The 25,578-nt window shown below is 40.2% G+C and overlaps 1 protein-coding gene across 3 annotated transcripts in view; it reads left to right on the top strand.

Moving 5' to 3' along the window:
* Positions 1-2,352: 2,352 nt before the first annotated feature.
* LOC148645448 (excitatory amino acid transporter 2-like) overlaps positions 2,353-25,578 on the top strand; it is a 63,498-nt gene continuing 40,272 nt past the window's right edge. The window contains exons 1-2 of one of the 3 annotated variants that reach the window (XR_015928044.1): positions 2,353-2,814; positions 17,574-17,629. The gene's annotated coding sequence lies outside the window, so the exon portion shown is untranslated. Of the gene's footprint in view, positions 2,815-10,722; positions 10,747-17,573; positions 17,630-25,578 lie in introns of those variants that run through there. The other 2 variants (XM_088610859.1, XM_088610860.1) reach the window with 2 other exon arrangements.

Here is a 25,578-nt window from a genome sequence, read left to right as displayed (position 1 = left end):
GCAGAACAAACATTTTAGCATAAGGAAATATTTTATACTATACATTATGTTCTTTCCCAAAATCTTAAGCAAATCTCAAGTTTATTTGACTATAGCATTCTTGTTGTCTTATTTGAACTCCCAGAAGCACATCTGATTCAATTAAATACTAGACAAACATATTGTGTGTCACTTAGAGGTGACTGGCTAACTCCAGATGCCTTAAGCTGAAAACTATGATATGTAATATGTGAAGCACATTTGGAGTGTAAAAGAATCAAATTAAATGCCAAAATCTGGATCTGGCATTGAACAGGGTAGGATTGTCTTGCATCTGTTGTTTGGTCTGCTTTGGAGCCCCAGCACTCAACCAGAAAAAGAACCACAAAACTTTAAGAATACTTGATTTCTTGCAAGGAGTGATTTGCAAGATCTCTTATTCTAACTGTCAAAAGGATACATCATGGGAAGACTAAAAATGTAAACATTTACAAACCTCCAGGCTAAAATTAGTTAAGTCAAACTAAATTGTAAATTGTGCACAGTCTCATCCCACCCTCTTCCCTTTTTAATTTGGTTCACTTTCAATTTAGGATATTTTTGTGCTTATTTATTACACAAGCTCTTGAGGATAATGACTCATTGTCAACACTCTATCTCCTAAAGCCAAGTCTAAAAAAGTCCTAAAGCAGCTTCTTCTCCTGATGGTCACAGATGCAGACCCTACACTTCTTTGAGATGATTCCCAAGGGAAGAATGCTGTCTTTCTGATGCACAGCTCCTCTCACTGAGAGACTTCATTTTTTACCGGCTCAGGGACCCTGTCAAGACTGACCACTTAACTAACATAAAGGCTGTCTGCAGACAGCAGTAACAGACTCTCAGTAGAAGCTGAGAGGAAAGGAAAGAATGTCCTCCAGTCCTGTTTGGACAAAGGGGAGGACAGAACCTGCCAATCCAATCTACGTGTTGTTGATCTCCCAGAAGACATTGAAGGGGATTACCCTATGACCTAATATAGGGGAAGGTCATTAGGAGATTACCAACTTTTTGGAAACATTTCTACCAAAATTGCTGCTCCTGGCCATTGAAGATTTGAGAGGGTTATTTGATTTATTATAGCCCTTTGCTCCTTCATTATACTGACCGATAGACTGACCTTCCAGTCAAATGGGAAAATCAAGACATCCAAAAAGAAAATGCAGGGTGTTGCTGTATGTGGTGTTGAATTTCAGACCAATGTACCATTACTTGACCTTGTAGATGCTTTTCAGCAGGAGGGTCTGGGGCACTTGTCAGGACAGAGAAAACAGTGGGTGAAACCAAATACAAGCAAAACCTTGTATGGTCACTTACAAAACTGTAATGAGGGAATTGTGTTAAAGGGGACTGCATCTATTCATTCATAACTCCCTCAAAACAACATAAACAGTGTTATCTTTCCTTATACCTTATTTATAATTCCTTATTCTTAATGCATGAAAAAATAATATGAAAGTTTCTAAGCTTTGTTTGTAACCACTTAAAAACAACTGCAGAGCCACCCATAAACAGTAACATTTGTGGTCGATCGGATATGGTTCATAACTTGTTTTATATTATAAAATACAAAATGATGAATTTAAGTTCAATATCTTAACTGCTGGCGTACTGTACAATTAAGCCACAGTCGTTTTTTTTGTGAAGAATCAACGTCTATCAAATGTACCTACTCCCGTCCTTAAATAAATAAGCTAAATTTGTGATAGGAAGACAATATTTTTTAAATCTTGCCTTTCTAATCCATAAATAGCGAAAGTGTTATTTTTCTGCACTGAAACATATAATACATATAGGAACTACTGTACGCATATTTGCATAAACATTTATAGCTATTGATATATAATTGATATACTGGATTACTATTAAATAGTAACTTGAATTATTATATATTTGTATCTTTCACATTGTATCGCTAAAATAAAAACGTTGTTCCAGGTAACAAAACTTCAATCTTCAGTATATCCACTACTCTGTTCGGAGACGGGGCTCTTGAATGTGTTTACTTTGAGATACATTTCGGTGCAGGCGGAGCAGTCTTTCAGCACGACTTGTGTTATTTTTCTCTTAATTCACTTTCGAAGTAGTAGAATTCATTTCCTGCAAAGTGTCGAAAGGTTGATATCTAACGGAGCTGCATCAGCTGTGAAAATATGGTCAGTATGATATACAGTACTGTAGCCTACACTGTGGCTACAGGCTGTCTCTTCAGATGGGACTTAAAAGGGCACTTAACGGCCAGGTGATGTCACCGTGCTGGAAATAGCGAGAGTAAGAGCCTCTTAATCTTGCCTTTACCTTCGAGCTCCAACACGTGGAAAGTTCAGATTCATACAGTACCTGAACCCCAAACCAGCATCTAGAGAGTACGAGTGTGTAGTGTTCATGCGTGTGAATGTGACAGAAAAGCAGAGAGCATTGGGGACAGTGTCAAAAAATACAATTGAAAGAACAAAAACCCAATGAGCAGATATGAATAAGGTCGAGGGAGGGCTTGAATTTCATCATTGACTGCAGTTGGGGAGGCATTCCTGAGCACGAGAGAGAGAGAGAGAAGGGGAGAGAGAGCACGAGAGAGAGAGGGAATTCGCTCAACGGGATCGCGTCGCGCGGAGCTGTGTGGATTATACAGAACACCCAGTATCGGTTTCTGCTTTATTTTGCTTTGGTTTTCAGTTGGACACATTGAAGGATCGCGGTTTCTGTGCAGAAGATCTTGTCTGCAGCTACAAGACACCACGGAACTTCGAGCAGAGAGGATCAGAAACTTTTGGTTTTCTCCCGAGAAATTTAAATGTGAGTGTTCGCACAGCACGCAAAAAAAAATGTTTATGTGTACCTTGGTCTTTAAATATTGAGAGGCCTCACGAAATGCTAATTTAAGTCTCAAACGGAAACTTTCTAGGTGTAATATTTACATTTTCTTGTGACTTTAAGTGCAAGTTTTCTTATTAGGTGGCATTAGAGGTTGCTATACACATAAAGACTGTATTTTAATTCAGTTATCCCTTCTAACTAAATATAAAACCTTGCATCTCTAGATAATGTGGTGTATTTTATATGTTAATATATAAGATTGCTGGCGATCTGGTCGGGTGGTTACAACCAATGCTTGTTTTCATTAATATTAAAAGATCATGCCCAGTTATTAACTTAACGTACGCTGTGGTCGAATTTCAATTTAACGTCGGAAAAGGGTTACATCAATGGGAAATCAAATACAGTAGATCTAACCTCTTTACTTATAAGTAAAACACAAGATGGAACGGATTGTCGGGTTTTTTTTATTTCGGATTAAATAAAGTGTTGAAGGTGGCGCACAAGATCTGTCTAGGAATGAGCACCGGGCAGGATTGTGCGATGCTTGATTCCCCGCCGTGATTTGGTTCGTCTGTAAACCTGCGGTAATCCTTATTATATCATACAGTACAGTATGTTCACCCCACCGACTCGCAGCAATTTGCGTGCTGCCGATGGGGTGGCCGGCGCGAGGGGCAGCGGGCGACGCGACAGCACACGGCAGTCCCCCCAGACCGAGTCAGGTGGCTAAATGATCTCCGTCCAGGAGATGCTCCTGCATCTCATCGTTGGTTACATACCTTGCACGCTCGCACAGCCCTCATAAAATCGACCAATGTTCTGTAGGAACCCATAAGCCATTCATGAAAACAGCAACGACAAAATGACTATAACGAATAAACAACAACAGGTCTGCAGGTAGTATCAATAATTTAAGATCATATAACAGTGATCCTAGAGGTAGTCCTGACGGATTTTAAACTATTTTACGACTTAATCCAATTTATCCATATACCAGTCCGTTCCTCCACGGCCGAAACGTTGTGTTTTCTTCTCTTTTCAGCATGGCATACTGTACACCTATTACTTGTTCCCTTACCAGACTGTGTTATACCACTAATTTATCCATCCTAAATAACGCAGTCGGGTTTCCAATTGGAATTTCCTCTTCTGTACTGTAGTTCTGATCTGTTTTAAATTTATGAAATTCAAAATGATCAGTTTAAATCGATATGAAACCATCTACCTATTTGGATTTCGTATGTAGGTCAAACTCGTTATTTTTTGTGGGGGTGAGTTAGAGGGGCATTGAGAAACAAAGAGGCTGGAGTTTCCTTTCAGCGGCTGTAATAGTATACAGTAGGTGTTAACTGCAGGTTACAATGTATTAACACGGCCAGCAGGGCTATTCACAAAAAACACACAAGTCGATTCGAATCAGATCACTCCACATAATGGTTGTCGAGCGAATTCATGTATTTTATTACATATGTGGCAACAGGACAGCAAAAAGAAAGCTACCTCTCGGCAATTTATCCTGACATTATATGTTTCTGCCACCGAGCGGAGAAATTTACATTAATCTGCATCCGTGCTTTGGGGGGGAAAATGCTTCTGTGAAAATAAAAATGGGCCACGACATCGATTTTTTTTTAAAAACCCTGAAGCACCTAAACTGATTAATCTCACCCATGTTGTCCCACTCTTTCAAGGTGATGACAATCATTCATCAGTTTTTGGTGTCTAATTTCTTGGACCGCACAAAGAGCATGAATGTGCTTTGAGTATTCGGTGGTGCGTGTGTTCAGTGTCCCCGCCTGGAGGTGGAGTTCCCACACATGAGACAGATTCAAGACATACACTATCAAAGGTCTTCTCTGATTCGCTTCAGCAGCTCCCGCTGGTCTGCTACACGGGCACTGGCTCGTCTTTATCATGCTGGGAGGCTTATGGTCAGGAAATATTACTGATACACTGTATTTTGAAATGAAAAACAAAGAGAAATTGCTCTACATCGACATGCGCTGATACTGTCCGTTTGATCGCCCAAGGGTTTAATTTGTTCACAACGGAAGCGTTTGAGGTGCAAATTGTGTTCAGGAGACAAGACTCGGTTTCTGTTCAAAAGGATAGATGGAGTTGTATTGCTGTTTTCAACAAATAATAATTGTGATTTTGTTTACTTTGTGACCGAGCCGGTCCAAACATCCGTTCTCCCTCCTTCTCTTGCATATTCGTTGTCAAGGTATCGCCATTTCTGTTGTCCGGGGTTTCAGCTATCAAAACCGCGGTATAAACACGAGTCCCACTACATATATTGACATATTTACTTAATGGTTTTACACTCGAGATCCAGATTTTACTCCAGATGTAAGAGGAGCGGTGCAGATTGCAGCATCCTCGGTAATAAGTAGAGAACACGAACGATGTTCTTGGGTTTCCACCATTCTTTTGATCTAATATGTCAAATACAGTACCTCCTCCTCTTGACTGGGCGATGACCACGTTCCAACTTTGCAAAAAAAAAACCCGTTGGGTGAGTCACAGCAAACTGGGATTTTAGAGCTGTGTAACGCCCTCGCCTGGTGGTGAGGAGGAAGCGCCCCTAGGCGCTCGTAGTACCGCTGGGCATGCTGGGAGTGGTAGCCGGGAAGAGTCTGAGGGTCGGCACGATGACCAGCGGCTGACCCTGCCTGTGTAAATAATGTCCTAGTAATTCTAGTGCCCTGTGTAGTCCTGTAAAAGTAGAGTGTGTTGTTAGGTAATTACCACCCTAAATGTGTGTACGTGTTCGTCAGTCTCCTCATGTGTGTGTAGATCCTGTGTTTGGTTTTGGTGTGGTTGTAAAATAAAGCCAGTGCTTGGTTAATCGCGTCTCCACTGTTCTTTAGTTCTGAAAAAGAACCTGCCAAACGCTACATTGGTGTCAGAAGCGGGGTGGGATAGCCCTTCGCCGGGGACAGCGATTTAAGCGGGGGAGAGTGTAACGCTTACGGCCGACAGGCGCTGTGTAAGAGCCGGCGTACCAGAGCGGGTGACGTCACCGCCCTTCCCTGTGATAGCAGGACTACAGCTACTGGGCTGTAGAGAGATCTCTCTTTAGCTCACGGGGCTAGGTCGCTGCAGAGAGACGCGGAAGTCCCGGGTTCGAGCCCCGGACGGTGCAGGGGCCGACCTAATGCGGCAAGGGCGCCCGCCCGAGCCCCCGTTGCGTTACAGCTGTAAGGAAATACGATCGCGCGTGCGGACTAGCTGACCCCGGAGATGTGGAGACTGACCGCTGCGCAGGGAGATGGAAGGGCTTGGTTCAAGCCAAGGGCATCTTTCCCAACGAGTTCGGTGAAGGCTTTCATAACGCTCTGGGTTCAACACTGCGCTCTGAGCACAACTATTGTCAAGCATTCATGGTTGCCAGGATCATTACGAGACGTTCACCGTGGTTTAGTACACTCATCAGCAATGCCTTGGTAAATGGGCTTCCACCAGCAGCTGCGCTTTCTGTTCTCTAGGGCGTAATAGAACAATAATAGACTTCATATGATTGGTTGAAAATTTTACAAAATCCGACAGTGAAGGTTTTTACAGGAATGATTAATCACGTTATATTCTAATGAAGAAAAACAAAATCGAATTCCTCACCGTATGTTCTCTGAGAACATGCTGTTATTTTTGCCCCAGCAATAGTATTAACACTGTTATGGCATAAAGCACGATTTGTAAACTCATCAACATTGGTTCATAATTCCCATCGGTTTCGGAAAGCCTTTCCGCAGCCGTTTTCTGCTGTAACTCGGGAGGACTGAATCTTGACAGATTAGGGTTCGTGTGAGTTTTTCTAATAGCTTTTTTTGAGAGGAACTTCATTAAAAAGCAAACATGTTCTTTTCTACAGCAGGGTGCTTTTCAGACAACTGAATTGAATCGTGGAGTTTGTTTCCAGCTAGATATGAAAACTGAGGGCAATTGCATTAAATTATTAAGAACACATTTCAGAAACTGATATTAAAAATCATCTGTTTTGCGCATCTGAGAGGTGCCTTTGGTGTATACAACAGTCTCAGGCCTACAGCTATAGGTATGCGATGTAATTTGAAGAGTAAAAAGAATATTATAAAATTAATAATAAGAAAATTCTATAATGCATTAATTTCTGACTTAGTTATATACTGTACAGTAACATTTTATTCCATGACAACCAGGACAAACTGTTTACTTATACATTTTCCTGTGATATTGCACATAGTGTATTGACAAGAAGTATGAAAAAATGTAACTGCTAAAGTACAGATAAATTACAAAATATCTTGGATTAGACATTAATCTATTTTCTACAAAACCAAATTAAGATGAATCCAACTGGATTTTTATATCATATAAATTTAGTAAATCATATTTATTTCCTCATTCATTGTTAAGCAGTTTATCCAAAGCAGTTCTTCTTTAATTTAGTAAAGATTTTATTTATACTTTGACTTCTCTAGAGTCCCTCTTATAAAATAAATAGACCATGCTGTCTGAAACATAATTAAAATCTTGGCCAGAAGAGATCCCTGCTGTCATCAGTTCTGGGTTCCTTTCAGCATGACAGATTTCCAGACAGCTTTTTCTGTTTGTTTTCCAGACACAGTCTGAAGTATGCTCCTTCTCCTCCATTGCTTCACTGCACTTTGTGCTGAGATTTGTGATGCTTTACGTTCCTCTTAAAATAAGGAGAGCATTCCTGGGTACATGTAAGCTGTGAGAGGTATACAGGTTTGGTGGAGGGTGGGTATCTTCCTCACCAGGTTTCTGCAACTTCATACAAATTGATTTGCAGTTGCTGGGTTGTTAAATTGTCCATCTAGAATGCTTGTGTTTTATTAACACTTAGCCTAGTAAAGAAGTTTTCCATGTGGGGGCTGTGTAAACTAATAAAAACATCCCAATCTTCTGAGAAACAGAAAAGAGGATTTGTAGGGAAAAGGAGTAAATGAGTAAAACATTCCCTTAAGGATGGATGGGAACAATGCCTTGGTCAGTTAAAACAATTCTGAGCATGAGATATTCAAAAATCATGTATTAGTCCCACAAATACAGTACCTCAAAAGACTGATGCCAATTCCTGTTGTTGAACACTCCTGGGATTGTAATGTGACCACAGCAGCAGGTCATAAGGTTTGAGATCTGCTTCTGTCATAGACGTTTAAGGAATACTTTTGAATCAATATATTTTACATTTGTCTGGTTCTTAACTTGGACATTACTGCCTGAAGTGATATCTGCTTGTAAATACATTTGCTAGAAGATGAGAAAATTTCAGAGACATTGAGGCAGCTTGTACTGTATGCATTGTGTTCATGCTGTAAAAATCTGAAATCCTTTCATCTCTCATTTTAGATTTTTAAATATGGCTAAATGGCTTATTTTTTAATAGCTTGCAATATTGCAGTTGCCAATTGAACTACATGCTAAACTGCAATTAATTGCTAATTCTTATTAATGACAAATATTGCATGCAGTAATTTTTAAGAGTAAAACCATCATTATTCTCTTTTGTGTAGTGCAGGTTGTTTCACAACAGTGTTTCGTACTTTACAAGCTGTACAGTTGACCATTTCAAAGGGAGTTTCTACTACTGGTGCTTCTACAACAGCAGCTGCTCTGTGTAGTATTACTGCTAATGCTGCTGTTACCACTACAACTATGCTAATACTCTTACTACTGCTGCTATGAAAGGTCTGGCTACTAATACTCTTGCTGTCTCCTACCAGGATTGCTCTGCTTGTAGTACTATAACAACTGCTAGTATTACGCTTGGTACCGTTGTCAATATATTTCTGTCATGTATTTTGAAACCTAGAGATAAAGGGTCTAATGTTTAATGGCTTTTCATCTCCAGTGTAAACATCTGCTGTCCTCTTGATCCTGCCAGGGCTGCAGTAATATCTGTGTTTACTGGTTAATCTGAAACACTGCAAATCAGTGGGACTCGTTCATTCTGAGTCCGGACTGGGATTATTCTGAGACCAGGCCCATGGAACCGGGTTGGCTAGTAAATGTGATGACAGAAAATGTGTGCTTGCCAATGAGTAGGTGAAATGGATCTGTGGGCATTTGTTGAAGGTCCTCACATGGCAGTGCCCGGCTCTGGAAGGTGAATCGCCACAGAAGCAACTGAATCCTCAGGTCTTGTGCTACCCCAGTGCTGGGCAAATGTATTCTGCCAGAAACGTTCTGAGAAGCACTGGGAAATCCTTTATCTTGATTAGCGTAGACATCAGTCAGAGCAAGGGATGTCAGTTTGGTTTGTGCCTTTCCTGCCTGGGGGAGCTGCTGGGGAGGGGGGTAAGGAGCTTGGGTGGAATTGGAGACACTGCAAGGATGTACCGGAGGAAGGAATGGCATTGTGCGCTGGAAATAATACTTTTTTTCTAGATCTAGTATTTGTACTGTACAATGGTTATGCAGTGGCACAATTGTTTGTATCGGTACTTATTAACCCTTGGAAGCTGCCTTCGGATGTTTCAACTCTTGCACAGACAGAATAAATCCTGGGAAAGACCTACTCAATCAAACATTTACATTATATACTATTACATTATGTTGATTGTTTTACAGTGCAGATGATGGTACTGGCATGAGTGTCTTTGTTTGCATTTTTGTATCTGTGTTTGCCCTGTGATGGACTGGTGTCCCATCCAGGTAGTCTATGCTTGCCAGGAGAGACTCCTGCTCACCCGCGACCCTGTATAAGAAAACGTGGTTAGATGGATAGAAAGAGTATTAAAATAAGAGCTTGGATCTGAAAGGAGGCTGTTTGGCCTGTGTTGCTATTAGTTCACTGAGCTATGAAGCTCACTAAGCTTTTTGAATTTGAGTTCGAAATTGCTTGCAGTGTTGTATGTAGTACACACAAAACATATCCATTTTTTCTGTTTTTCTACAAATTAGAGCAATAATGGCAGGGTCCTTGAAAAACATATAGAAATGTGGCAACCAATGTCTTAGGATTTAGATTAAATATTGGCCTGAAGAATGGATATCAAACCAATACAAGAGGTACACAGAAAAACCAAGGACAAATAGGAAACTATTGTATTCAAATGGGCACATCATTTTTTTTTGCCATGTGGAAGTATGTGCAAATTGCTGTGTTCTTCTCTGCATTTTTGGATGATCCAAATGATCCACCCAAATGTAGTGAAAATGCTATTAGGGCTTATTTTAACGGTGTTTATAAATGGTTTTCAAAATAATTCTTAATAATATTATTGCAGTATAACATGACTGAAAGGACAGATGCGGAAAGAAGAGATTGAGGAACAAATTGTGTCAGAGATTCTACTCATCAGAGGAAACCCAGAGAACAGCGATCTGCTGGATGTACTGTAACTCGTAGGCAGGAACAGCCATCTGCTTCTCTTCATTTCTGCCTTTTAGGAATATCAATCAGAAAGCAATGCAGTAGTTCTCTCTGATACAGCATATACTGCACTTCCAGGACAGAATGGACTGCAGTCTCTGAAACTGCCTGATCTCCCTAAGGCAGGGAGAGAGAGAGATGTCAACCCTTCTTAAGAGGACTTCCTCACTGCAGAGTCATTGGCAGTTTGCAGCAACTCCTCCCTCGGTAATCTCCCTGGGAACACACAGGCTGCCAAAATGCCGTCCAGTTCCTTTTGTAACTGAGATGAGGTTCTCTCTCTCTGACCGTACTCGGAAGGAAACCTGCAATTCTGTTCCATTCTAACAGCTGTAGGCTCTGAGTATTTAACCACAAGTTCAGAAAGCTGTAACCATCAGCTGAGATTGACAGGTTAACAAATGGGGGTCTGTCTAAGAAAGCGGAAAGACCAAAACAAAAGAAAAAGAGAGGTTTTGGAACATTCAACTGAACAGGAGACCTGATAAGGCAGAAAGCTCTGGTGTCAGTGAACTTAATGTTGAAGGGTACACATTACTCATTTTCAATGTTTTTGTCAATAAGTAAACTGTTTGCAGTAGGCGAGCTACTTTTCAAATATTCCTGTCAATAGGGAAAGATTGAATGGAAATGTTATGTAGAAATAAAATTAAAATTGCTTTTACAATCATGAGAAACTTTTTTCTTACAATTTTTGCTTTTACTATTCTTTTTAAATCTACGAGGTTGTGGTGGTGTCCTGTGCCTAATTTAACGTTTGCCCAATCTGTAATTTAATTTTTTCTTCACTTTCCCTTCCTTCACACTGTTAATTCTTTTGTGCATATCCTGCAGCATCTAAAATGTTGCTTCTTCATATTGCTAAATGAGTTTACAATATTGCGTTGGATATTAAACAATTTTGTATGCCAATGGAGTAGCATTGCTACCTTACTTCTGGGTCCCTGGCTTCAGTTCCTCGGGTGCTGTCTGCTTGTATTTTCTATGTCCTCTTCATGTTCCCATTAATTTCCCCCAGGTGCTCCACTTTCCTCCCACAGTCCAGAGACATAGTGGTAGGTTAATTGGCTTCTGGTGAAACAGGCCCTGGTGTGAATGGTTTTGTCTGTGTGCTCTGTGAAGAACTGATGTCCCTTCCAGAGTGTATTCTGCTTTACATCTGTTGCTTGCCAGGATAAGTTCTGGCTCCCCACAGCCCGGTATTAGATAAAGGGGTTCGAAAATGGATGGATGAATAAAACCATTTTGCTAATTGGAAAACTTTGGCAAAGTATCAATATAATTAATCATCAAAAGGAAATCTCAGATGCAATTCATCTTCAGATACCTTAAAATGGAGTTACAGTTCTTTTGATTCAAAAACACAAAAAAACAGGAATATTCATGTGGTGAAAGTGTGGTTTGCAGTGCCATTTGCATCGGCTCCAGTGCAAATTGTAGTACAGGACTGTAAGTCATTCTTTGAAAGTCCTGGTCTATTTTTTTGTTTTCATGCTTATTTGCCTTGAAATAGTATATATTATACATAGTGAATTTAAAAACTTATTTTTATCATTAAAATCTAAAATAAAATTATCTGTTTTCTAATTACTATTTGTACAGTACACAATTACTAGTAATTCTGTGTAGTGCATGCAATTAAAAAATGAAAATAATCTGTTAGTGTTACTGCACAGTATTTTAAGTCAGGATAGCACTAATGGGTTTATAAACATTTAATTTGTATTACTAAAATAATATTGGTTGTGATGTGATGGCCACATGCAGCTGTGGTGCATTAAGGATTCACTGCGCCACTTGGCAGTTTTACAGAGTAGTGCAGTCCTGCACCACATTATTTGAATAAATAAAAACAGTATTGCGCTGTGCTGTTCGCCATACAGCAACATGTGTCGCGGTATACTGCCTGACCCTTCTCATTTTACATTGAAGCAGGCGTATAGAAAGAAAACTTATGGATACTTTTAGGAAAGGAGTTTTGACATGCTTAGAGGAGTTTTGACATGCTTGCTTTTTGTTATTTCATTATACTGTATAACTGATTTTGGAAACCCCCAAAGTCTGGCTGCTGCAGTCAATGAAGAGACATAATAGACAGAAAAGATGAGCATGAATATTTAGTAAAGTGCTACTGACTGTTAAAGAGTGTATTGCAGTGAAGACACCTTTTGGCTCTCTTCCCAATGACACATAGTTTGAGCCCATTAGCCAATTAAATAATTCTGGCTAGCTTTATCTCATGGGCAAAGTACTTTGGAAAGGTACTGTGAGTTCCTGTGACATCCATACAATCTGCTAGAAGAACAGTCTATTGTCTTCTGCCATTGCCTGTAATTGGCTGAAGTAACGGATTGTCAAAACATCCATCAACCCATGCTAAAAATGGTAAGACTTCAACGAATTAATGAACTGAATGAATTCTATTAAGGGATCAGGTGGAATGAGAGCCAGAGAGCCCGTATCTCATAAGAGCCAGGAGGTGCTTTAGACTATGAAAGGCTCTTGAAAACATTTGTCTTTGGGAGGTCAAGATGTTTGGACTGTATGTTTTTGTACATACAGATCTTATCTCGCCACTGCTTTGGATGACCCTCATTTGTCTGCCAGCACTGATTCCCCTTTGCCAAGCGATATTCAGAGCAGGAGGAAGGCAGGAAGCAGGGACAGGAAATGTTCTACTGTGCAGCTGGCACTGATCCACCATGCCAGCCTCCAGAACTGAACCACAGCTAAGGCAGTGTTCAGCAAAATCCCAAACCCCCCAAAATTAAATGAACCTTTAAGGAAAATAAATCTGGTATATCATTTTGAGAACACTTTTGGATAAAACTGGAAGACTGTGGTCTCCGAAATGGATGACAGGCATTGTGACATTTGCTCTCTGAGACCCTTTAAGGCTGTTGTGCGTTTCTGTGAATGGCCTTTTGCACACTGTGGCTCTTGGCACTTCATCGGATCTTCTCACTGTGTGCTCATCTGCAACCCTGAGTGAATTCCTGCTGTGCTTAGATCTTTTATTTTTTGTGTATTTTTCTCCCCACCCCCACAAGTCAACACATCTCTGGAATCGATACAGCACAAATGAGATAAGGGTGACTTTTACATGTTTGAGTGTGCTCACTCTCAATAACTATTAGAAATATATTGCCAGCTACGAGTGTTTCCAGTACAGCTTCCCATTCAATGGTAGATTAAGCATTTATAAATTGGGAATTGGAGTGATCTGGTTGGCTTTGAATTAATTTTAACAGGTAAAGCTACTTTAGAGCACACAACTTTTTTTCAAAAACAAGCCTGTCTTGTTTTTCTGAAAGTGTCCTGACAGAACAAAAATCAACAGTGATGACACCTTTGGGGAATATTGAAAAAATACACCATCAGTTCCATGTACACACCCGCTGCACGTTTTTTTTTACTGCTCTTAATTAAAATGAACTGCATCTTACCATATATTAGACAGAATTCAGAAGAGGTACAGTATCAGACTGCTACTACCAGTCTCTACTTCAACTGTGGACTCTGAATAAGGTTAGTTTTCACTAGCTTTGTTTGAAGCACTAGTGGATTTGATTTGTATTTTTGATTGCATTAACCTTGTAGGATTAATTCCCTCCTGGGTTTAAAGATGATCTGCTACTTGACCCCCACCAAGATTTCCCTGCTGCTTTGATAAATTCGGGAGTAGTACTATCTTGGCTGCTGGCTTCCTTCCTTTAGCATTTTCTGGGTGAACAAAGCAGATTGCAAAACGAACCCCAGAATGCTTTGAAATTTCTACCCGACTCTCTTAAAAACTCAGAGCGAATAAAATAACTAGTTCTTGCAGAATCCAGAATTTCGTTGGACATGTCACAAATTACTTGAATGCAGTGATGATTCCCGTCAATGGTATCTAAAATCTTAATGTAATTAATTTAGCCCTAATAAAAATCAACAAATAGGATTCTGGACGAACACCCAAACTCCAACGCGTTCGAAGACTGTAATCTGTGACCTGCATTTTTGTGTTTGGCTCACATATTTCAAATGGAAGACGTGTTAACGAATCGCTTACTGACTGTACAAACGCACGCAATGGCGTCCAAGTACTTAAGACTCGAAAACAGTTTTCCTTTCGATCTTTTATAATGTTTCCGAGTTAGGAACTGTCCCAGTGACTTCATACAGCTGCATGGGATTTGGCGTATTTTGTTGTAAACGGGGATTACAACTAGCAAAGATATTTTGAGTGCCAAGTCCAAAATCCCAAAATCTATTCTCAAGGTTTTATATTTTCAGAGGTCAAATTTGCAAAGCAGTTGTCAAGGGTTTGAATAATATTCACAAATGCTTACCTTCTAAGGAAGGATACTCGGGGACACTACAGATTCGACTATAACTATTTTTCCCATACTCACTTCACCCCCTATGTTTAATAAGCGTATTTTCGGAAGCGACTCCGTATGCGTTGTTGCGCTGTGAGGTATTACAGTATTTCTTTCATTTGCACTCACCGTGGTTTCGCAGAACAGCAAAAAAAAAAATTCTCATGTAAAGATATTAACAAACAAACTTTAGTTCGACCAGGAGTCGAAGAGGTTTAAGAGGTTTTTATTGGCTTAATAAAATTTAGAAAATAAAAAGTCAATGCAACCTGTTTCAAAAGCTGAGTGTTGACACCTAAACGTAAACATTCCGTATTTGTCAGTGACGTTGTTCCTATTCAGATGCAATTTCTCTTTTCTGTTTGCGTAATAACTAGAAAAAATATATAAAAATCAAATACTTTAATCTGTTCAGCGATCCGCTAACAGTGGAAGTCAGCGGTGCCCTGGATAGTGGTCCTGAAGGGACAGCGGCCGTCAGGCAGAGGCCTGGAGGAGCGGCAGTGCGCTTCAGTGTGGAAAGATACAAAGCTGTCGAAGATCAGTGGCGGTTAGGGAACTGGAACTTGTGAATCATTTTTTTTTTCCAGAAAAATAAAACCTACAAAGCACTTTTGAATATAATGCGCCCTATTGTGTAATTTTTCTGAGACGCAAACAAGAAACGTAGTGTCCTTTATAAAGGATGGATTTATCGAACATCAGATGTAACGCTAGTCCTGCTGATTCGTGATAACCCATCACAGTTCTCAACTCTTTTTTCAGTTTTATTTGGTTTATTTAACATTATAACTGCTCAGTGCATCAGGTCACCGTACCTCACCAGGTTAACGTATAAACAGTAGATTGTCGCAATTCAAAGGTTGTTTGAATTTTACGTTAATCTTGTTGGATTTAGAGCATTAAATCTGTAAGCATTATAAACATGACTGCTCTAGTTTTCTAATATGAGGCATTTTAACAATCGTTATGATACATTTAGGATATGTGGGAGACTACTGTGGGAAGCAGAAAGATTGAGATCTGGAGATTACATTGAGGAAGGGAGACACAGGCTCCTGGTATTGCTAAAACAGAATTCCTGTCCTCAAGGGTCAGACAGCTGTTGAATTTATGGGCATGTGTAACTATTATAAACAGTAGATGCAGAGTTCAAATAATGGTTATATAACTTAATGTCTAAATCATTAGCACAGCGATAGTACATGTAGAAAAAGAATAATAAATTCTACTCCTGAGAACAGAGCTGTCTATCTCCGATTTATATGAATGCATGTATTAGTCTTCATTAGTACCTCAGAAGCTTAATATAGTTTCAAATTGTGTTCATGCTTATGAAAAGAGATGGAAACAGTAGTCTATTATTGATCTCTGAGCATGTAAATAATTTTAATTGAAATAAAATATAGTGCATAGCTGTAACAAAATACAGAAGACACCAGGTATCTCAAACATATTGTTACACCGGGCCCATAGGTGGAAAAAAGGGCCCGGCAAAGTAATTGTTCTCAGAGTCCGATTAGCGGTGAAGATCACGGAATCTACTAGGTGAGTGGATGATAATAATGAAATAATTGGAAAGCAGAAAGAGGAATGGCAGGCAGCTGAGATGCGCAGGGGAAACAGTCGGTCCTGGGATGGAGACCAGAGGGGATGATGGGTAATTAGCAGCTGCAGTCAGGAACTGAATGGCTGTGAACGGGAAAAAAAACTGTAAGAAATTCCTTGTGTGGAATGCGCCGTGGTGATTGGTGGTGCTGATGTAGGAGCACTGGAGCTTGTCAGCGCATCCCAGTGCCTCCCCCAAAGGGGTGGCCTCCTTCGGGAACCCCGGGTGGAATGTCTTTATCAGTTGGGGTACTGATAAGTCCCTCGGCGGGACCCAGGACCTGTTTTTGGCTCCGTGCCCCTTCCAATTGACCAAATATTCTAGTCTGGGTCCAGAGACTGGAGACTGGAGACTGGAGACTGGAGACTGGAGACTGGAGTCCGGGGACCGGGGACCGGAGACGGGAGACTGGGGACTGGAGTCCAGAGACTGGGGACCAGAGTCTGAGGTCTGGAGACCAGAGATTGGAGTCTGGAGTCTGGGGACAGGGGTGGCCACTGACCTGGAGCCTGAGATGGAGGTGGTTACTGACCAGGAGCCTACAGTAGAAGGGCTCAGGGACAGTGTCAGGGAGTTTAGTGTCCATGGAGGAGGCAGGAGACAGGGTGTGAGGTGGATTCAGTTGGACATGCTGGATATGGTTCCTGAGGTATTGTGCTGTTTCCATGCTCCTGGGTCTAGTTGTCTTCAACCGCTGGGCTCCGATGTTTTGTGGATGTTTTGTGGTAATTGGAGGTGCTGATGTACAGTAGGAGCACTGGAGCTAGTCAGGACATCACACATACAGACTGAAAAGCCCTGCTTTAGACCTTTGTACAGTACACTCATTTAAAAATGCTTGATTATCCAGTAAGTTATAATACAAAGGTTTTATTTCACCAATCAAATCTTTAGTAATGGGATGAAAAGGTGGCTTCAGTGAAGTACAGCATAAATGGCCTTCAGTTTGTAATTGTGTTTGGGTACTTATTATTAAATACACAGGTCCTTGTATAGCCAGTGAATTTTTCATTGGATTGGCATGAATTCTGAATTGTTCTGTGGATTGAAAACATGAGTGTATAGAGTGTCTGTACAACATTGTACACCATTCCTATCTAGGAAAAGCCTGTCAGCTGGATAGAATATTAATGCTGAGGAGTTTCTAAAGCTCATTATTTGGAGGGGGTAAGTCACAGAAATGTCAACGGTGTATTGGGTTGTCATTCCCTTAGGTGGAGGCTCTGGGCTGGATAAAAAGATCCTTCTCCCTCCTCCTCCGAACTGTTTTCCCTAATCTTAGCCCAGTATATCTAATTATCGCTTATCCTTCATCGCTCACTGTGCAACTGTCCATATTATATGAGTGAAATTGTAAAATCTTGATCTCTTCTTCTTACAGAGCGTGTAAACCTCAAGATCAGAGCTTTCCAAAACTTCCCAAAAACTCCAGAAAAGGTATGTCATGGAATGCAACTCTTCCTTTTGCTTAAAGTTTTGCAATTTCAAGTTTGTCACAAATGTAAGTTGTCATTTTCTGCATTTTCTTATTCTTTAACAGAGGTATAAAATACTAATTTTTAATGTTACAAAGTATTATATACTGTAGCAGTGTGATCCCTGATCTGCTATTCATTGTTTTCAGCTCTATCATTTATTTTGGTATAACAAATATACTGTTTTTTGAAGACTGTCTTGTCTAATCTAGCTTCAAGACACATTTGTATTCTTGTGGGTTTTCACTTCTTTGGGAGCAATTCAAACCAAAAAACATTGTTGCACTAACCAGGTAGGCTGAAGTGTGAAGTTCTGCTTTTAATTTCTGCAGCAGGTTGTGATATGCTTAAGTGTGCATTTTTACCACACCTAAATTCACAGCTTTATTTACAGTAGCTGATCTGTGATCTAGCACAGATTTTACAGTCCACCTTCCTAATTTTATTTACAATGAAAGTACTTTTAATTTAATACTTAATCTATTTTTAAGCTTCAGCTTATTTAAAAGGCTATTTATAAACAAAAATAACAGTATGAGTTTATTTGCAGTCTGTAGTTTATGGAATGTGTCTTTTTGAACGGAGACACCAGCTAGACTTTATCTGTTAATGCTGCTGGATGGGTTGATGGAGCAACATGGATTTAGAATATGTAGCAGAGTTTGGTGGAACTAGTTAGCACACTGCATTACTGGTGACCACTGCTGCACTCACAGGAGTGGCCCACTCACACGAGAGAGGCTTTTACCAGGCCTAACTGGAGACAGATCTGGCCTCTGGCAGTCTGGAATTAAAGAAAGGTGCCGGTTTCCCCCAGTAAAATGACTGTAGTATTGGGCATGTTAGCTGTTGGAGGTACAGTACTGTATAAACAACATAGTGTGCAGGAGCAATTCAGAGCCTAATGCAGGTCTCCCTGTTCAGGTCGACACATCCTGACAACTGGCTCTACCACAGCTCTCTCCAGTAGTCTAGGGTAAAACAAATGACATAGGCTGACATTTCTGTAAGACCAATGAAAGGATTTAGCTGGCAAATGTTGTAGCACAATGTCTACAGTGGCCTTCGCAGGAATTGCATTGGTGCATATTTACTCCTAGGAAGTGGGAGGAAATCGGTAGACTTAAGAAAGAAAGGTTACAAAGGAGAGGAGGCATTGCTAAAGGACTGAATAGCCTTTTCAGATTTAGTACATAAATGAAGGATTTGTACGGGAAAAAAGGGCTTACAGTAGGTGTGTAGAACTTTAGGGGTCTTTTTGGAAAGGCCTGTACAAATTAGACTTGAACCAGAGGGTCACCAGTTTATCAAGGGAAAGGTATTGTGGCATTAATTGTGCTGTCTTGGCTGAGGAGGCTTTCCTCTGGGCAGTACTGGCTCAGTAGGACAGTTGTGGTAGTCGCAGTTTTGGCCACTGTTTCTCAGGTGTAATTTTTTTTTCTTTCTTCTGTATATTGATTAGCAGTAGGTACTGGCCTGATTCTGTCCTTCATGCACTATTTGGTGCTTTTCTTTGCACTTGGTTCTGTTTCTCCTTTCAGTGTAGTCTTAGACCAGGTGTTGACAACCTCTCAGAAGTGTTGTGCCAAGAGTTAGCTCATGTACATATTTTTATGGATTTGTGTGACATCGATACTTTTTAAATCTCAATAATAACCATCCTTACAATTTTATTAATACAAGTTTAATATATAATAATATCTAACATGAATATATCAGTATGCATGTCTAACCATGTGGAGTGATCCTTGCCTTTGTTTCCTTTGCTTAATTTGCAAATCACAGGCTTGTAGCCTGACACTTCAGGCAACTAGCATGCAACCCTTTGAGTGCTCAGTTGTTAACTGGCTGTGGGAGGGTAACAAAAACTGACTTTGTGTGAAAATACCTGTTCACAGAAGTATGTTAATCTAAATGCTGAAAAAAATTCAACATCTAAATCTTTTAAACATCAGTGGTTTTAAATCTGTGTATTTGCCTTGCAAAGATATTGACATCTGAAACATTGTATCTCAAAAATAAATTAATACATTTAAATGACAAAGTGACAGTTGTGAAAATTCTCAAATCATCTTCAATAATGGAAGAATTTTGACACTCTCTAGGTGATTCTGTTAAGATGCTATTTAAGTTTCCAAAAATAAAAATTAGGCAAATATCGAACCGCAAGTTAACTTTACTGCAGTGCATTTCAAAGTTTGTGACTACATCAAGACAGTCCATAAAGTGTTCCAAAACCTTCCCATGACTTTACAATCTTTTTCTTTATACTTATGTGTGAAAAATATTATCAGTGTTAATGATTGTGAGCTTTACTGTGAAAAAACCAGTCTAGCCCTTCTAAAAATAATGCAGTAAGTAAACCAAGCAATTTGTTTTTTCTACACCAAAGAGCTTTCATTGGGTAGCATGCTGTAAAGAATTGCTTAACAATCGTGCATAGTTTTTATCGTTCTTTAACTTAGTGTCTTTGTAACTTATTAGACTTTTACTGTACATGCAGTTAAAAATAACTTTTGTGTGACAATAATGGCACATGTGCCGCAGGTCACCTGTCACGATTCTAATCCCTCCCCCTTAAGGGTGCTCTGGCTCTTTCACATTTTATCTGATCTCCTGCACCTGCCTCCTATTCCAGTCTCCCCTTTAAAAGCCAGTGTTCCGGGCTCAGTATTGGAAGATGGAAGCTACAAGGCATGCCTATTTTCCGGGTTGTCCAAAAGCCAAGCCTTTTCCCCGGTGTCCTGACCATCTGTGTCCAGGGCTGGGAGTGCCTGGCCCCGTTACCCTTTTTTATTCCCCAACCCTTCGCCTGATCCCGTTCCTGCTTTTAACTTCGTTTGTCTTTGTCTTGGATTGATCACCCGGCTTTGGACATTTGCAGATTTCCCTACGAACACCCTTTGGACTAGTTTGCCTGGACTACGCCCCCCGAGCACCTTTAACACGTCCCCCTGTTCGTCTACCAGCCCAGTTCCTTGTCTCCTCCCCATATCTGTTCACTCCCTTCCAGATTGTGCTGTCTGCATAGGGTCCTGAAACACACTACGTGACATCACTGAGCCCTGTCCTAGTCTGTGATTGAACTGTACATTTCACTACCATATAAGACAATGAGTTAGATGAGACTTTCAAATATTCACAATATTCACAGTGTTCGTGGAGTCTTGCACTATAGGGATACTCTTCAATATCCATCCCCTCCTATAAAAATCCTCAGTCTTGCACTATGGTGTAGACAAGGTCTGAAAGGTAAAACTTCAATTAAAAGGCAGGGGGATCTGCTGATTTCCAGTCTATGAAAACAAAATTAGCTTTAGCCCAGATTGCCTTCCAACCAGAAAGTAGCAGCTTAATTGTAGCCCTCTCTTGCTGTCATGCCTGCTGGAGAGAAATGTATCATTAGCAGCAACAATGCAGCTGTCTGCATGAGTGACTAGAAGCAGCAGAGATCCTGCTTCAGAAGTCTCCACCAGCTGGTGTTTGATCGCCTCCTTCCTGACCCAAAGGGGCTCATTAAAAGAGCCAGCACCCCCCACATTGTAGTGGCAGCAATGGTTGTTAGGTGGAAGCAAAGGTTTAATACAGCTATGCTCTACCACGTAGCAGTTTCATTGCTAATCTGGCACAATTTTGTATTCTTTTTTGATAACTGAAAGATTAAACAAATTCTGACGATAGTTTAACCCCCTGTGCCAAGCTGCTGTGTACACTCTCAGAAATCCTATGCATCACCATTCTGTTTTATCTGGGCTCACAAATAAACTACGGATTGACTGAATCTTACCTTTAAAAAAAGATTTCAGTTCCACTTTACAGTTTAAATGAATTTTAGGTCATTTTAAAATGGCAGCAACAAATTAAAATCTGTTTTTAAACAAGATCACCTAAATTGAATTAAAATCCTAATGGACCATCAATATGGATGTAGAAAAGGTTTTGGCTAGCTAGCCAACAAGTCAGATGTCTTTGAAGATTCAATAAGTTTCAGATTTTTAGAATGTTCTTGATGGGAACAAAAATCATTTAAAACGTATTTTTTCATATTAGGCATTCAAGGAAATTTGTTTTTTTGCCTTGAGGATTGGTTAATAAATACCAAACAGTAAAGATGGGGTGAAAGCTCAAACCTGGTGTAGTTAGTGGAGTACTAGAGGGATTTGCATTAGGACAACTGTTCTCTCTAATTTCTATCGATCATGTAGGTTGTAGTCCAGTAGAGTCTATAAACTAGTCACGTTTGCAGATACCAAAATGGAAGGGTTAGCAAACTTCTTAGTGAATCAAGACCATGCAAATATTTGGCAGTCGGCACTGAAGTTTTTTATAAAGATAGCAAAACCATAAACTAAAAATCCAAATTAAGAAATGCTGAGCTAAAAAAGGCTGTTTATGAAAAATACTTGGGTGGTTATTTGACACATAGCTTGCATCTTTCAGATGTGGGCAAGTGCTAACAAAGGCAAACAAAATGTTAGGCTATTTTGTCAAATTCAAACCCAAAGAAGTTATGTTACAATTGTATAATATACTAGTTAACATATTTCCACTGTGAAGTCTGGAGAAGAGTAACTAGATGCATTGTGAAAGGTTATCTCCTGCACTCACAGGCTGATAGAGCTGATAGAACTAGTGAACCTTTTTAGTCTTTAATAGAGACGACCATGAGGGAATCTGATCATATAAGTATTTGAAATCCTCAAGGGCACTGACAAGTAATAAGCCAGTGGACTTCAGGGTAAAAAATAAAACATGAAGCATAGGATATAAATGAAAACTATGTAGAAGTGCACTTCAAACTTAGAATAAGAGGCACCAGATGGTTGTGGGAGGAGATGGCCTCCTCTTCTTTGTAATCTTACTTATGTTCTTGCATGATTGTACATTTATTTTTACTAATAGGTGAACAATACATCCTAAAATCATTGTTTTCAATGTGGGACAAATGTATCTAATGTACCATAATCACGGCTATTGTAACAATGCAGGAGTGGGTGGAGCCACGGCCACACCCTGTCTGAGGGGGCGGAGACAACGGTGTGAGGTCAGCAAAAACTAGAAAAAAAAACAAAAAGGCAGCCTTAACACTCACCTCACAGTTCCCTGTGGGACTGTCGGTGGAAGGCCCTCCCCTGGCAGGGAGGAGCTCAGTGTGTCTTAAAGGGCCAGCTGTCCTGGCTGATTAAGGACGAGCCACAGCTGTGGTTGCTAAGGCAATGTGTAGCCCTCAATCCAGGGCTCCGCCTCCACTGGACAGCAGTGTCCCCAGGTAATTCCACACTATGGTATTTCAAATTACAGTTAGTAATGCTCAGCCAATCCCCACATCTTTAAATAAATAATTAAAGTTTAAATGACTGCTTATTGCATTTTAAATGTATGTTGAAAAAAATACCAAAGAACATGAAACGCTTCCAATAATACAATGTAATGATTTTGATAATGTAAGGCTTGCTTGAACTATCTTTAAATCACAACATTTCACCCACAATAGCAAATGAATTTGACACCTCTTGTTTCAAATAAATGTGGGGTACACTGGAAAAGACTAACAAGGATAGTAGGTAGTTATAATACAGTATATACTGGCTTCCAGAAAGCTTTTGATAAGGTCCCTTATCAAAGGTTGATTCTCAAATGAATAGTAAGCAGTGGTGTACTGCAGGGATCCATTTAAGACTGCCATCATTCTGATATAGATTCATGATTTAGTTTCTAACATAGTTAGAAAACAAGTTTTAAAATTTGCTAATGACATAAAATAGAGGAATCGGCAAAAACAGAAACAGGAAAAGCAACAAGTGTCCCTGCCACTATACTGGGGCATTAGGACCCACCCCGCTGGTCCCACTAACACCACTTCCAGCAGCAACCATAGTTTTTCCCAGGAGGTCTCTCATCCAGGAACTGACCAGGCTCAACCCTGCTGAGCTTCAGTGGGCTGCCAGCTGAGAGCTGCAGGGTGATATGGCTGCTGTGTCAGAGTTGAAATATGTATCTGAAATTCTCATTATTTTCTGTATGCAGTTATCCTCCTCTGTAAATTATGTGTGCAAAAATAGGATTTGAGCTCTACAGGTATCAGTGCAGGAAAAGAGTAAACAGCCATGAGAGGAGTCTTTGAGGCATCCGTGTGATGGTTTTTAAACCAGAGTGCTGCCTTTTGATTTTGTTGGGTGGGCATGATAAAAAGCCTAGAAGCAAAGAGACAAAGATGCAGTAATCCAGCAACCTGTGCAGTAATGTCTTGTGTACCCATGGCACTTCCAAGTGTATGCTTTCTGTGGATTAGTGCAGATCAACAGAGATTACTCTGATAATTATAGACAATGGCTGTAATCAGTCAGGTGGGGTTAGCTAGTGAAGTCGTATGTTTTGGTCTCTGCAGACGAACGTGAGTGTGGCTGCCTAAGAACATGAGCGGATGGAAGTACATGTGGCTGTGCAATGAGACACTGGGGGGATTACAGTGTATCAGAGAGGGCTTCTACACCACTGCAGAGCCAGACGAACTGGGATCCTTTCAGACAGCTTGGAGGTCACATGTGCTGGCTTATATGGGTGATCTGTTCATTCAGCTGTCCAACAGACTGTAAAATTGATGCCCTCTGGTTCTTCACGTGATTCCCATATGAAAGAGAAACATAAAGAAAAAGTGATTGAAAAATGTACTGAAATGCATGCTATTTTTTAACTTACAATTATCGCCAGCAGATTTTATGGATGCTCCAAATCAAGCAATTCTGGATACTGCCGAATTCTGTCAATGTGCCATAAATTTCCACCTGTAAAAAGGCAGAGCATACAGTACATGTTTAGAATATTAAGTTGTCTCTGAAGCAGAAAAGCCTGCAGCAGTACCTGTCTTGGGTACTTCCTTTAATACTATTTAAATTTCCATAGAGAGATCTGATAATGAAGGTATAGTATTGGTTTGAGAGCTGTCAAAGATTGTGTGTCTGTTAATAATAAATCTGTGTTTAAGTTCTAGAACCTTTAACACACTTTATTCCAGGAATCCCTGCTATCTATTTGACTGAATTCAAAGTAGCAGCCAAAGATTCATAACCTTGAGTTGAGGTCATGCTTACCAGACACATTTTAACCTTTGAATGCAAGTTAGTTACAGTTTTTTTCCAATGTGCCCCAGTTTCTATGTACCAAACATCACAAAAACAAACTGAAGGTTGACAAAGGTTTTCCTGATTTTTAGCAGGTCTACTGATTTGCAGGTTTACTGATTTACAGGTTTATCTTACTGAATTGAAGGTAGAATCATTACACTGATCTAACATTTATCATTTAGGATTTGATCAGCCTTCTACTGTTAAAGTGCTAGTTAAATAATGTGGATTGTTTTCATCTGTGATACATCTTTTGCAATATCACATGCATGTTGCAGAAGCTGTATCCTGTTCCTTGTGTACAGTCTGGAAAAAGGTGTGCTGGTCCACTGGTCTCCGAGCCCTACAGTAGGTGCCACATGTTGTCCCAGAGCGTCCCACAGATGCTCAGTGAAACTCAAACCTGGCAGGTAGAGCACCCGTGCCAAAACTTTTGCATCCCGATCTAGCAAGAAAGCTATTATAACTCAAGCAGTGGGAGGGTGTGTAAAGTCCTGCTGGTATGTAGTCATGGCAGGATGGGGAAATAAGTGCCACAGCACAGGCAGCAGGTGCAAACCCAAGAATGGATTCATGCTCCGCGCAGGTGTTCTGTATCGACAAGGCACTCCAGCTAAGGACATAATGCTTAGATCTCCCCATTGCCTGCTCTGTTATACACAATAGTTACATCATTTAGTATGTGCCACACTTGCTCCTGTCTATTAGCATGATCTACACAAAGCATTGAGTTATTGTTAAAGAGGAGTTAGCCCTACTGTTTACTAGTCCATCTGAGGGGCTGCCC

The sequence above is a fragment of the Lepisosteus platostomus genome, chromosome 18 (assembly GCF_059453375.1).
Source record: "Lepisosteus platostomus isolate fLepPlt1 chromosome 18, fLepPlt1.hap1, whole genome shotgun sequence".
NCBI lineage: Eukaryota > Metazoa > Chordata > Actinopteri > Semionotiformes > Lepisosteidae > Lepisosteus > Lepisosteus platostomus.
The sequence above is the reverse complement of the archived record's forward strand: the minus strand, read 5'-3'. Positions and strand labels throughout refer to the sequence as shown.